Below are 13,394 nucleotides of genomic sequence, written 5' to 3' on the forward strand. Positions count from 1 at the left end.
GCAGGAACAGTGAACGTAGTTATATTGCAGTACCAATGGACTTATATACTGCAGGAACAGTGAACGTAGTTATATTGCAGTACCAATGGACTTAGCAGGACAGAGCACAGGACACAGCACCACAGGACTCAGCAGGACAGAGCACAGGACATAGCACCACTGGACTCAGCAGGACAGAACACAGGACACAGCACCACTGGACTCAGCAGGACAAAGCACAGGACACAGCACCACTGGACTCAGCAGGACAGAGCACAGGACACAGCACCACTGGACTGAGCAGGACAGAGCACAGGACACAGCACCACTGAACTCAGCAGGACAGAGCAAAGGACACAGCACCACTGGACTCAGCAGGACACAGCACAGGACAGCACCACGAGAAAGAGCAGGACAGTGGACACCTAGACACCTAACACACCCTCCCTCTTCCCTGATCAATGCCCGAGTGAAGATGGCGGCGGCAAGCAGGGAATATAAAGAATCCGGATCTCGCGAGATCCGACGGCGGGATTATGACTTAAAGCCTCGTTTTCATTTTCGCCATCAGCGGGAATACCCGAACAGTGCTCGGATCGGGCTCGCATCCGCACTGTTCGGGGGTGTTCAGATTGCGGTCATCCCTGTTTCTAATATGTGATGAGAGCATTGTAAACGGCAAACAGACACGAAAAAAAAGTTGTAGAATTTATACAATTTCAGAAGCTAGACAAACTACAAAACCAAACCAAAAACTAAGGGTGTGCACCGGCCACTTTTGGTGTTTTGGGTTCTGATTAGCTTGAGGTTTTGGCTTCTGATTTGTTTGGCCAAAACACCCCACGAAAGGTTTTGGTTCTGATTTTGGGTTTTGGGTTCTGATTTTTTTTTAAAAAAAGCATAAAAAGTGCTAAAATCCATATTTTGGTTTTTTTTTTTCACTCCTACACTATTATTAACCTCAATAACATTCATTTCCACTAATTTCCAGTCTATTCTGAACACCTCACACCTCACAATATAGTTTTTAGTCCAAAAGGTTGCACCGAGGTAGCTGGATGTCTAAGCTAAGCGACACAAGTGGGCGGCACAAACACGTGGCCCAACTAGGAGTGGCAGTGCAGTGGCAGACAGGATGGCAGTTTGCAAGAGTTTGCTAGAGGTGCAAGATGGAATTGTCCTTGAGCCCTCCCACCCACCCTGATGTTGTTGAATGGCCTTTTGCTGCTCCTCCATCCTCTGCAGCATATAGAGGGTGGAGTTCAAGCACGTCACTACCTCTTGTTTTAGTTGATGGCAGGGCAGGTTCATGCTTTTTTGATGTAGCAGGAACAGTGAACGTAGTTTAATATCTGATACTAATATTTCTGCACTGCAGGAACAGTGAGTGAACATAGTTTAATATCTGATACTAATATTTCTGGACTGCAAGAACAGTAAACATATTTTAATTTTGCAGTACTAATATTTCTGGACTGCAAGAACAGTGAACGTAGGTAAATATAGCAGTACTAATATTTCTGGACTGCAAGAACAGTGAACGTAGGTAAATATAGCAGTACTAATATTTCTGGACTGCAAGAACAGTGAACGTAGGTAAATATAGCAGTACTAATATTTATGGACTGCAAGAACAGTGAAAGTAGGTAAATATAGCAGTACTAATATTTCTGGACTGCAAGAACAGTGAACGTAGGTAAATATAGCAGTACTAATATTTCTGGACTGCAAGAACAGTGAACGTATTTTAATTTTGCAGTACTAATATTTCTGGACTGCAAGAACAGTGAACGTAGGTTAATATTGCAGTACTAATGTTTCTGGACTGCAAGAACAGTGAACGTATTTTAATTTTGCAGTCTATTCTGAACACCTCACGCCTCACAATAAAGTAATTTCAGGACTGCAAGAACAGTGAACGTAGGTAAATATAGCAGTACTAATATTTCTGGACTGCAAGAACAGTGAAGGTAGGTATTGCAGTACTAATATTTCTGGACTGCAAGAATATATTGCACTAGAATTTTTTTTATACTTTTTAAATTATTTTTTAATATTTTTTTACAATTATTTTTGTATATTTTTTTTTTTACATTTTTATGATTTTTTAATAATTATAAAATTACTATGGACTTAGCAGAACAAAGCACAGGACAAAAGCACCACTGGACTCAGCAGGACAGAGCACAGGACACAGCACCACTGGACTCAGCAGGACAGAGCACTGGACAAAGTACTACTGGACTGAGCAGGACAGAGCACTGGACAAAGCACCACTTGACTAAACTGATCAGCAGGACAGAGCACAGGATCTCCCAAATAACTACTGAACAAAACTAACCAGGACAGGGGCTCCCAAACAACCTCCCTCTTCAGTGATCGCAGGGAGAATGAAGATGGCGGCCGCCAGCGGGGAATTTATGACATCCGAGTCTCGCGAGATCCGACGCGAGACTTGGATGTCATAGCCCCATTTTGGATTGCTTTGGTGGCCGGAAGTACCCGAACAGTGCTCAGATCCCGTCGGATCCGCACTGTTCGGGTGGGCTCGGATTAGCAAAATCCGAGCCCGCTCATCTTTACCCAAAACCAAAACACGCAATTGCGGTTTGGCAAAACCAAAACACGACGGTAATCCAGATCCAAAACCAAAACCAAAACACGGGAGTCAGTGAGCATCTCTAATTATAACGAAGACATGTTTCCGGACGGAAAAGTATGTTTCTTAAAGACACATCATGTTGGTACAGCAAACTTGACATTATGTTGATTGACATAGACTTTGTATGTTTAGAGATTGACCAATGTCTATACAACAAAATGATAGCTGGAAAGTTGCTCATCATTGTCATATATGTGGATGACTTGTTGCTAGCAGGCCAGAAAAATCACATGGACAGCGTAAAAAGCATATTGGGAGAAAAGTTCAGATTAAATTAAGTTCAGATAAGGATTTCGGAAAATTTGAATGCTGGAACTGTCACCGTAGACCAACAAGGTTACATTGAGTCTAAAAAAAGTACAGGATGACAGATGCTAAACCAGTAAATACTCGTATTGATAAAAGTACAGAATTGACAAAAGATATGTCACCAACAAGTGAATCTGAAATAGAGGTAATATAAGGCGTACCTTATCAGAATATAATTGAAAGTTTAATTTGTGCAAGTGTTTGAATTCGTATTAACATCACACATGTGGTGAGTCACATGAATCAATTTGCGATAAATCCTGGAAAACAGCTCTGGAGAGATGTTAAGAGAATCCTGAGATGCCTAGAAAGTACAAATTCATTAAAATTAAAGTTCTCTAAATCCAAGTCTACAGATCTGGAGATTTTCTGTGATGCAGTTGGGGAGCAGACCAGGGGCGGATCCAGGGGGGGTGCGATCGGGGTATTCGCCCCCCTAGCAGCAAAAAGCTAGGTCCCAGCCACCGAGCAAAACGGGAGGGGCGGGGCTAAGCAGGGGCAGTGCTAAATGTGTGCCAGCCAATCAGAGTGGTCCCAGCTGGCGCTCAAACCGGGAGGGGGCGGGGCCAATTGCAGGCAAAAGGAGGGGGTTTAACGCGGGCCAGCCAATCAGAGTAAAGCAGGGGCGTGATTATGCAAAATCGCCCCCCCTAAACATAAAGTCTAGGTCCGCCCCTGGAGCAGACAAGGGTGATTGTCACTCAGATACTGGCTACCTGTTTCTGTTAGCAGATGCACTGGTAAACTGGGAAAGTAGGAAGCAGCCTACAGTTGTTTTTTCCAGCACCGAAGTGGAGTATATGGCTTTGACTGAAACAGCCGAAGAAGCCATTTGGATTAAGGAGTGAAGTACCAAGGATCACGCCAGGTCTAAGCATATTGTAATTACATACCACTTCATACAAGAACTTGTTGAGTAAAAAAATCAGTTAGTGTGAGCTACTTTGCAAGTGAGCTGAGTACATCTGATATGCTCACTAAGGGACTTGCTTCACTAGTGTTAATTACATGTCATGAAAAATGTGCACTGAAATGTTATGACAATTGATGCTTTGTTTTTCTGACATTATTTGGTTTGTTAACCCCATGTTTTCAATTACAAGAGAACTACATGAATGTTTATAAATAAAGGTAATGTATGTGAGTTTTTTCTTGTATTTGGCGAAGGGGGGAGGGTGGTGTTGAATAAGGTGGTCTAGGGACCGGTAGTAGGACATCGCCGGATTCTGGCTGCAAAGTGCTACTGCGCATGTGCAGCATCTCTGTTTTCTCTCTGCATATCCGCTCCTGGTGTTCTAAGGGGGTAAAATGGTAACTGTAGTGTCTTCCAAGTGTCTGTCCTGCTCAAACCTGATAGATAAAAGTACTATACGGATGTGTAGTACTAGAGCCTCTCTAAGACAGTTTACCTGTATTGCAAAATTGTGCCTGCTGTATACAAGACTACAGATTGCTGAATACCTGTGTGCCTGCAAGTTTAGCATATACTGTATCCTGCATATACTGTACTACAAATAAACCATCAACCTGGTTAAGTTTCCTACCATGTGGCCTATCATCCTTCTCAGATTCTGCTAACACCTATTCAAGACCTCGGCCCATAGGTTCTGCCAATACCTGCCAATAGTGCTGCTCAGAAATACCTGCAGACCTGCAGCAACACATATATATATGCCTATTAGGAGGTATATCTTACACTCGCTAATGATGATGACTAAGTGCATATGCTGCAGATGCGGAGTCGGAAACATCTTGAGTTTACGGCTCTGCATATGTGTAGAAATGCGCTATTTTTGTGTGCACATTTTACATCCCATTTGCAACCAACTCTGCATCAGGCTCCAAGTGTGATGCACATACTATGACACATGATAAGGATAAAGTAAATATTTAACATGCACAATATACATGTTAAATAATTACTTTTGCATACATAGAAAATACACAGCAGACATAATTGTCAAGCATATGAAGTAGCTTCATCACATATAGTCTCATTCCTATCACTTACAGATCCATGTGTAGAAAAACAGCTTTATATTCACCAACAGCTGAAAAGCCAAGATCTTTTTAAAACCCCACATTAATGTAAAACGAAACAACAGCGTTGGCCATATCCTCTGTTTTGTTAGATGTCAAAGACTCCCATATATCTGAAATATATCATTCCAAATACAAAACAAACACATGTATGGGCAGGGGAGGACAGGCAAATGTCAGCCCGAGGGGCAAGACTCGACACTGCAGACTATTAGAAACATTTTAAAGGAAAAAAAATGCAGGTGGCCCAGTGGCCCAGCCCAATATAGTCCTCTATGGGTCTGGCCCAGGGCGCAGATGCACCCCTACCCCTCAGCCCAGTCAGTCCCTTGTAATGGGAAAATTAGAACATATCTGTACTGTACCCTTAACAATGCAAACAAACAGGGAAGAAATAGTGGCCAGAATAGATAATAAAGATGAGCAAAATTTCCAAAACTGTTCCACACATTATTTACTTTACTTCACATTTGGTCAAGAAAATCTAGTGTATTACGCAGGTGGAATATTGCATTAAGTATTCCCAGTCATAACCACTCTGCAGAATAAATTGACTGTTGCCATCCCAGCTCAGTTCTGCGAAATGTGAATTTACCAATACTGTGAGGAATAATATTAAATGGAATGTCAAAACAAAATAGTTGCTGAAATTTTGCAACTCTGCAAAACTGATTGTTACACCACAAAACTCAGTTTGCACAAGAGTTTGCTAATGTCTAAAAGTTTTTATGAAGCTAAGGCTGCTCTGTGGATTCACAAACTCCCCTTTGAACAAATACTTGGGAATGTATGTAAAAAAAGATTAAGCTATGCTTATTTACGTGAAAATGAAAAAAACAATCATGTAAAGTTTGTGCAATTACCAATGCTAGGATAAAAGGCAGACTGAATTTAAAAAAAAAGTGTCTACTACCAAAAGTGGAGAACAAGTTGTATTTCTATAAAATTTGACTTTCTGAACTCTGCATTGTTTGTTAAAAAAAATGCATATGTTCTCTGTTTAGCTACTAGACACCATACTATAAACATGCATTAGGTGTTGGAAAATTACACTAAAGTATACACCCAACTGTGACTGTTATTATTTCCGTCACAAACACAGAGGCAACACAAAGAGAATTGCTGTGCCTCGTCATATCTTTGCTGAATTGTGTATTTTTTGCATATCAACTGCATGTTTTCTGTAGTTTGTGACAACTTATATAACATTGCATAGTAACATACATGTAACATAGTTCTTGACCTTGACAAAACAAATATCCTCCTTGCTATTCATTTATCCATTTTTACTGAATAATTTCTATTTAAAGCAATGCATTATAAGTGAGAAATATATAAATGTATACTGTAACATGAGCTACCATGCTACAGAAACTCATGCTACAATATTATCACACATGTTACTGTAAAGATATGCATTTTATGCAAGATTATTTCACTGGTATCCACATTACTGTACTGTCGTGTATGCTGTTACTTTTATGTAGCACTCTGTGTTATGATGCTATAATCAAACAGTTATTAAATATTTATGCTGTAATTTCTATGTATATGCTATTGTTGTTAATATTTTATGTGTTACTGTTATCATTGTTATAAGTTAGTGCTATGCATTACATATATTTATATTTATATTAATACACCTTCTGGATAGTTTTTCATATTGTTTATTCTTTATTAATACATTTAATATGCAGTTTGTGTTACATTTGCCAGAGTGAAGTCCAGCTTGAATCTGTATCTATGCTACACTCATTAGGATGAGAATCTATAATAGGTTGCAGATGGTATTACAGTAGCCTTAATATCATTATCATACAATATAGAAATGAATAGTTACTATATATATATATATATATATATATATATATATATTGTTATGCACATCAGATTAGTTGTGTGAGCTAGCCTGTATGTTAGAGTGCAAATATATTCAGTACTATTTCACAGAGCTATCATCTGCTTAGTACATGTATTCTTCTTCTTACCTTTGTCAGTGTAAAATCTCTATGAGAGAAAGGAAGCTGATTCGAACTCCTCCTGGGCTCCAAAACAGCACTTACGTCCTTTTTTTCATTTCCAAAGAATGGGTCTCGTGTAGAGGGGATGTACTAAACGGATGATCACAGAAAAGGATGATCGGGATGATTGCCTGCAATTAATTTTTCTGTCATTAGATGGCACTAAATTTTTTCTTTCACCCAATGGATTCAGTATAGATAAAGCAACTCACACATTGCAGCAGATGTATTTAAAATAAAGTAATATTATATGTCTACAATATGTTTCATATTTTAAAAATACATAATACGTCCATTACAATTTAATATACAAAGCTATAGATAGAAAATAGCATCATAGAATGTAATAATTGCAAATAAAATTACATGCATTTATTTATTCTAGCAAAACAGCTCTATAATTTTTATTTGTGTGGGATGAAGCCCTTTTAAGTGTAGGCACTTCTGTGGAGTGTTTTCTATGCATTTCCAGTGGGAGTTGGCAATATCTTTTTATTTACATAGGATGATCATGTTTTATGCATATATATATGCACAACAGTGATTGTTTTATATGCAGGGCTGTAACTATGGCTGTGCGACTTTACTTTTTGAGGACTACTCCTGGACCTAAAATATATATTTTTTTGGACAGCTACATTACCCTGGCAATTGGTAGCGATATTTCTGCAGTGGTCATTGATCAGATAAGATATATCATAGCAGCCGGAGAGACAATAAATACATGCACAGGTGGGGTGTAGCATATGATCTGAGTTTATCAAAACAAATCTATATATAACGTTTTAGTCAGGTAGACATTTTAGCATTACAGAAGCCTGAATCACAGAATCCAACATCAGCAAATAATACAAAGAACAAAGAAAGATATACATGTGAAACTGGACATAACTCTTACAAATCATAGTTGCAGTTCTTGCATGTCCTTGAAACTTGTTAATAAAACTAAAGCCTATTGTCACTTGCAAAGCTGTAGGCCTGAACCCCGAACCATATTTTTCTGAACAAACCAAGTAAACTCTTTCACAATATTATGGTTTTATTTGGGTATGATTACAAGCCTTATTTGATTGAAAGCTTAGAAGATTGGATCCTATTATGAAGAAAATATCTGGGGGGAAATTTATGAAGCTACAGGTTGAAAAAGTGGAGATGTTGCCTATAGCAATCAATCAGATACTAGCTATTATTTATTTATTACATTCTACAAAAAAACAGCTAGAATCTGATTGGTTGCTATAGGCAACATCTCCACTTTTCCAAACCTGCAGCTTGATAAGTTTACCACCTGATGGTAAGTATTTGGGGATTTGTTATTTTTAATAAATATATATGGTGTGAAAGAGTTTGTTGTGTTTTTTTTTTTATTAAAATAATGTGGTATTAAAGAGGGTGTTTTTTTTTTTTTAACATATTACTTTGTGGTACTACAGGTCACAGCAAGCCCTGGGTGCCAGGGCATGGTGGCACTTGTGGTCCTCCAAGTGCCAGCATTCCCTGACTGCCATGGGTATGCTGATGCTTGCAGTTCTATGAGCACCACATACCCAGACTGTTAATGGAAGCAGAGGCTGGCTGGGACTTGTAATTCTACAAATTGGTGTTTTCTTTCTCTCTTTAACTGTTTTGTGTGGTTATACCCTACACCCACAACTCCAGGGGTATAGGAAGAGCGCTAGTGCTTTCAGCACTGGGTTAGGTAATCTTAAAGGGGGGGCACGCACAATTTCTTTGCCGACCCCACTCCCTAGAGAGCCCATCCTAGTTCTGAACAGTCAAGGGTTGGCTTATCGTTAAGGCAGGGGGACCCCTGACGCATGTCCAGTGTCGGACTGAAGCAGGAAGGGCCCACCGGGGAAACCAATAACTGGCACCCACCTAATACCATGTACCACTTCAAAAGGGTTGTTGGGGGTCCTGGTGCACATAAGACAGGGGGTTACCATTTTAGACAAATTTTAGACAAATACACAAGCAAAACTGTGTTCACTACTATTAGGTGTACGCAGTTAGGACTCCACGAGCAGTACAGTCATAATCAAAAGTTTTGAGAATGACACAAGTATTGGTTTTCACAAAGTTTGCTGCTTCAGTGTTTTTAAACCATTTAGTCAGATGCTATGGTATACTGAAGTAAAATTACAAGCATTTCATAAGTTTAAAAGGCTTTTATTGACAATTACATTAAGTTTATGCAAAGAGTCAATATTTGCAATGTTGACCCTTCTTTTTGAAGACCCCTGCAATTCGCCCTGGCATGTTGTCAATCAACTTCTGGGACACATACTGACTGATGGTCACCCATTCTTGCCTAATCAATGCTTGAAATTTGTCAGAATTTGTGGGTTTTTGTTTGTCCACCCTCCTCTTGAGGATTGACCACAAGTTCTCAATAGGATTAAGGTCTGGAGAGTTTCTTGGCCATGGACCCAAAATTTCGATGTTTTGATCCCAGAGCCACTTAGTTATCACTTTTGCCTTATAGCAAGGTACTCCATCATGCTGGAAATGGCATTGTTCGTCACCAAACTGTTCTTGGATGGTTGGGAGAAGTAGCTCTTGGAGGATATTTTGGTACCATTCTTTATTCATGGCTGTGTTCTTAGGCAAAATTGTGAGTGAGCCCACTCCCTTGGCTGAGAGCAACCCAACACATGAATGATATCAGGATGCTTTACTGTTGGCATGACACAGAACTGATGGTAGCACTCACCTTTCCTTCTCCGGACAAGCAGTTTTCTAGATGCCCCAAACAATCTGAAATGGGATTCATCAGATAAAATGACTTTACCCTAGTCCTCAGCAGACCAATCCCTGTACCTTTTGCAGAATATCAGTCTGTCACAGATGTTTATCCTGGAGAGAGGTGGCTTCTTTGCTGGCCTTTTAGACACCAGGCCATCCGCCAAAAATCTTCACCTCACTGTGCGTGCAGATGCACTCACACCTGCCTTCTGCAAGCTCTGCACTGGTGGTGCCCCGATCCCGCAACTGAATCAACTTTAGGAGACGGTCCTGGCACCTGCTGGATGTTCTTGGGCGCCCTGAAGCCTTCTTCACAACTATTGAACCTCTCTCCTTGAAGTTCTTGATGATCCGATAAATGGTCGATTTAGGTACAATCTTACTAGCAGCAATATCCTTGCCTGTGAAGTCCTTTTTGTGCAAAGCAATGATGACTGCACATGTTTCCTTGCAGGTAACCATTGTTAACAGAGGAACAACAATGATTTCAAGCACCACCCTCCTTTTAAGGCTTCCAGTCTGTTATTCTAACTCAATCAGCATGACAGAGTGATTTCTAGCCTTGTCCTCATCAACATTCTCACCCATATTAATGAGAGAATCCTTGACCTGATGTCAGCTGGTCCTTTTGTGGCAGGGCTGAAATGCAATAGAAATGTTGTTTTTTGAAAAAAGTTAATTGTCATGGCAAAGAGGAACTTTGAAATTAATTGCAATTCATCTAATCACTCTTCATGACATTCTGGATTAGATGCAAATTGCCATCATAAAAACTGAGGCAGCAGACTTGTGAAAAATAATATTTGTGTCATTCTCAAAACCTTTGGCCATGACTATACAGCGTTAAGCGGGACATACCTCCCAATTGTCTTTGTATTCATACAAAATCCTGACTAAGCAATACAGTCACATAAATCCGGGCCTGCCCCAGCAGATTCAGGATGGTTGGCAGACTGTCCTGCTTTCTCCTACCTGTCTTATCAATTTCACCACCTGTGGCTACTGGTTTCTTTAGATCAGTTGCTGCTTGTCTGGATCCTTGAAAGCTCTATTGGTAAAACAATGGATACATGAAATTTAGAAAGCTACAACCATCACCGGCATTAAGTCAACAGAACCCAAACTTAATAATTAGGCCTTTTTACAGCCTCTGCATTAAAGTAATAGTGCTCACATTTGATAAATAGATCTTTTTCCCTCCAACCAACCCCAACTATAATAAATAGTATTCCAATTTAATAAATAAACCTATTACCCTCCCCCAAACAGCAATAAATTAATAGCATTTACGTTTAATATAATAATTTCCCACGACCATCCTCGGCATTAAATAGTTAATATTTACATTTAATAAATACCTCTCCTCCCCAAACTTAATCCCACATGCAATTATAAACTCAATACACCCCACCAATTAATTAAATTGCCTCACTATCACCCCACAAATAAAACAGCATCCTTAAAATAATTAGCCCCCGCCTAAACTCCACCATTAAATCAATAACCTACCTTCCACCCATGTACTATTAAGACAGCCCCCCATTACCTCACACATTATAGCAGCCCCCCACCCTATAGTTTTCTCTGTGCAGTTCCCTCCTCCTCCCTATAGTTTAGCATAGGCAGTCCCCTCCCCCTCCCTATAGTTAGCCCAGTCCCCCTCCCTATAGTTTTGTATAGGCAGCCCAGTCCCTGTAGTTTAGTATAGGCAGCTTCTCTCCCTATAGTTTAGTATAGTCAGCCCCTCCCCCTATAGTTTAGGCAGCTCACTTACCTTTTGCTGCTCTGGCTGGCGTCGCTCCTCAGATCAGGCAGACAGGAAGTGAAGTGAGACTTCCTGTCTGCCGCATGGTACTGTGGGACCCCATAAAGCAACAGGCAGCCTAGCGAGTGGCTGCTTGTTGCTGTCCACTGGCCACCAATGCTTTTCATTTCTTTTCTCCCTCTCCACCAGCCCCCCCACCCACTGCACCCTACCTTCGCCATCCCTGGTGTTAAAAACTGCACCTTTGGGGAGCAAAGGAAACTGAAGTTGCAGGTGTACTGGTCTTATTTAAGTCTTTCAAAGTTGAGGTAACAGGTAACAGAGTTAGTAATTTATGTTGTATTTCGCTAGCCATTGATAAAACAAGTTTTTTCCTAACAGACCCTCTTAAAGCATTTAAAGCATCAGTGATTTGTAATCGTCAAATAGCTCCATAGTATTCGTTATCCGATTTTGATTAGTGTTGCTAATTATCTGATATCGTAAACCCCTTTGCATCTGCTGAATTAATTCGCTCATCTAGTGAGTTTGTGTTTCCAGAAATTGGGCTTGTGTGCCCTAAAAATCAGCTAGAGATACTGCCATGTTTAATGCATGATTGTTAGGAATATACTGACAAGAACAATGAGGTTGTGTTGCTCTTATTAAAACTCAGCAGAACGACAGAGTCACACTACTGACCTGGCAATAATGATATGCAGGATAATATGGAGATACATTGTGTAGCAGAAAATCTCAAGTAGTAGTCAGTCACTGACAATACAGAAGTATTTTTAACAGTGATTCACAATAGTAAACAGTCTCTAGTATAAATGGTGTTCACTTCCGGCAGATATGCAGACAGGCTGAGGGTAACCCAGCCCAAAATGCAGAAAGAACAGCAGCACTACTGAGACATCATACCGTTGAACACTCAGAAAGAACAACGTAGTATGAAACTGTAGTAAAGCTATCATTGAGTATCGTGCAGCAAATGGAGGATGTTTTCATAAACAACCCCATACTTGCCAACTTTTAAAAGCTGTCCTTCAAGAGATCCCGGAGGACAGGTCATATGACAAGTGTAGAGGGGGTGTGGTGACATAGCCCCACCCTCTACTATATAAATCACTGCATTGAATAGTGGGGGCGTAGCTAAATTGTGCAATTGCATCATTAAGCCCCACCTCCACAAGTGTCCGGGAGGATGCCTACTAGAACGGGCAGGGGCGCACGGAGGATTGGCGGAGGGGGGGTTTCTTCCCGCCGACCCAAAAAAAAACAATAAAAAAAAAAACGAGCGAGAGCTGCTGCGCAGCAGCTCTGTTTTGCCAGCACTGTCCTAAACAGCAGCCACTGCGCTGTCTAAGAAGCGTCTGCGGCTGTGCTGTATACAATACAGCACCGCCGCGGACGCTTCTTTGACAGCGCCGCGGCTGCTGTATAGGACAGTGGCCACTTAGTTAGCGTAGGGGGGGTTTCTAGAGACTCAGAAACCCCCCCTGCATGCGCCACTGCCGGGAGTCCAGGAGGACTCCCCGAAATTCCGGGACAGTAGGCAAGTGGAAACAACGCTGAGTAGTATGTGTCAGAAATCAGAAGCCAGAGCTAGAATGCTCATTGTACGTAAATTACGTCTTCGTGAATTACGTCTGCGAAAAGTACACATTTTGCATAGTACGCAAGTTTGCATAGTACTCAAATTACATACATTTTAGTAAGATTCGCTTAAAAATAGGCAATATTCTAAAAGCACATGATATGCTTTAAATATATCTTACAGTAGCGTACTTAAAAAAAAAAAAAGGGAAAAAAACGTAAGCCCCCCTTCAAAAAAAAAATTAAGTCAGCGTAGGCTGGTATCTGCAAAATCAGGGGGACAAAAAGCATGTGG

General features: G+C 40.5%; 1 protein-coding gene across 1 annotated transcript in view; it reads right to left on the reverse strand.

Moving 5' to 3' along the window:
• Positions 1-7,143, reverse strand: part of RASD2 (RASD family member 2) — a 21,240-nt gene extending 14,097 nt beyond the window's left edge. The window contains exon 1 of the mRNA XM_075182891.1: positions 6,979-7,143. The gene's annotated coding sequence lies outside the window, so the exon portion shown is untranslated. The remainder of the gene's footprint in view (positions 1-6,978) is intronic.
• Between the last annotated feature and the right edge of the window lie 6,251 nt (positions 7,144-13,394).

The sequence above is a fragment of the Mixophyes fleayi genome, chromosome 8 (genome assembly GCF_038048845.1).
Source record: "Mixophyes fleayi isolate aMixFle1 chromosome 8, aMixFle1.hap1, whole genome shotgun sequence".
NCBI classification, from domain to species: Eukaryota; Metazoa; Chordata; class Amphibia; order Anura; family Limnodynastidae; genus Mixophyes; species Mixophyes fleayi.